At 45.1% G+C, this 1,811-nt stretch overlaps 1 long non-coding RNA gene across 1 annotated transcript; it reads left to right on the forward strand.

Annotated features, from left to right (window-relative positions):
* The first annotated feature begins 820 nt into the window (after positions 1 to 820).
* LOC138851668 (uncharacterized) lies at positions 821 to 1,545 on the forward strand. The gene is made up of 2 exons (XR_011391339.1): positions 821 to 1,220; positions 1,421 to 1,545. It is a non-coding gene; the product is annotated as an uncharacterized lncRNA (long non-coding RNA).
* Positions 1,546 to 1,811: the final 266 nt, after the last annotated feature.

Raw genomic sequence — 1,811 nt, forward strand, 5'->3', positions numbered from 1 at the left:
CCAGCACCACCTGGACCACCTGGGCCCCAGCACCACCTGGACCACAGCACCACCTGGACCACCTGGGCCCCAGCACCACCTGGACCACCTGGGCCCCAACACCACCTGGACCACCTGGACCCTAGCACCACCTGGACCACCTGGGTCCCAGCACCACCTGGGTCCAAGCACCACCTGGGCCCCAGCACCACCTGGGTCCAAGGACCACCTGGGCCCTAGCACCATCTTGGTCTAAGGTCGCAGGCCGCCGAGTCTGAGCCTAAATACACCAAAAAATCGAAAAAATATGAAAAATGAGTTAATCTTACCGAAAAATAGAGCAAAGATCTGGCAACATTTTGGTGTGCGCCTCGTCTCTGTACGATAATTACATATAAAGCTATCGTAATTATAACAATGGCAACTACGTCATCAGCATGACGCGGCCCAGCTAACCATAACAATAACACGTGCTCCAGCGCGACTCGCTTCATAAAACAGTATCACAGGTATTTTTTTCCTTTTTTTTGGTGTATTTTTTAGCTAGATCTTCTAAATAGTAACTGGCAACCATCAGGTTAGCTGTGAGAAGGAGCTGCTCACACCATATCAAGTCAGTGCCGACTGGAAGTCTGAAGAGAGAGGGGGTGTGTCACTTTGTCTGACAGCTGACTACCCTTGGGACGTTACTTTTTGCCTTTCATTGTATACATTTTTGGTACACAATGCCTGCAAAGAAGAAACAGTTTGCCAAGAACATTAGCCACAAGAGGAAAAGGCACATAGAAGCAATGATAAGGTCTATACAAGCAAAGTGAGCAGCCACGAGCTAGCTGATGCTAGTACCACCACGTGGTGACGCCGCCACGATGCTAGTACCACCACGTGGTGACGCCGCCACGATGCTAGTACCACCACGTGGTGACGCCGCCACGATGCTAGTACCACCACGTGGTGACGCCGCCACGATGCTAGTACCACCACGTGGTGACGCCGCCACGATGCTAGTACCACCTCCCTCCTCTCAACACCTGTCCTTGTTCACTGCTACTGAACTATTGGATATTTCATGTTCAGAAACAAGGAAGACAAAATATAGGAGCCCCGCAAATATGCCCACCTCCACCACGGCTGCTACTACCACAACTACTACCACCACTGCTGCTACTACCACAACTACTACCTCCACTGCTGCCTGGAGGACATTAGATAATCATGTGTCCACCTACATCCAGTCATAGGTACGTAATTATTAGTGTTTTTTTGGTATATTTTTATATTGGTATGTGTATAAATATCATATATGGGTGCAATTACATGTATCTGTACATAATCACTGGGAATAATCACTGGGAATAATCACTGGGAATAATCACTGGGAATAATCACTGGGAATAATCACTGGGAATAGGATTTTGAGAAGTCATTTCTTTCTTTTCAGATTGATTGGAATGGATTTTTGTGATTGGCCGGCCACCAGAGAACTTCAGGACAAAGGGATCTTCATGGAACTTCAGGAATAATGTCTATATAACCAGTTCTACTCTCAATAAACGTATAAAGGCACTATGAGTATTTTTACCCACTGTATAGTAATGTTCAATGTATTTGTTGATTTTTTTCAAAAGTGCATTTATTTGTATTTTTCTGAGGTAAAACCATTATTTATGAACCGATCATTCTGAATTTTACAAAAGTTATTCAGGGGAGCCTGTTTGACTTTGTAATGGAGTTGTCTTGGGTAATAATTTTACAAAAGTTATTCAGGGGAGCCTGTTTGACTTTGTAATGGAGTTGTCTTGGGTAATAATTTTACAAAAGTTATTCAGGGG

This window comes from Cherax quadricarinatus, unplaced genomic scaffold, assembly GCF_038502225.1.
Source record: "Cherax quadricarinatus isolate ZL_2023a unplaced genomic scaffold, ASM3850222v1 Contig1486, whole genome shotgun sequence".
In the NCBI taxonomy this organism is placed as follows: domain Eukaryota; kingdom Metazoa; phylum Arthropoda; class Malacostraca; order Decapoda; family Parastacidae; genus Cherax; species Cherax quadricarinatus.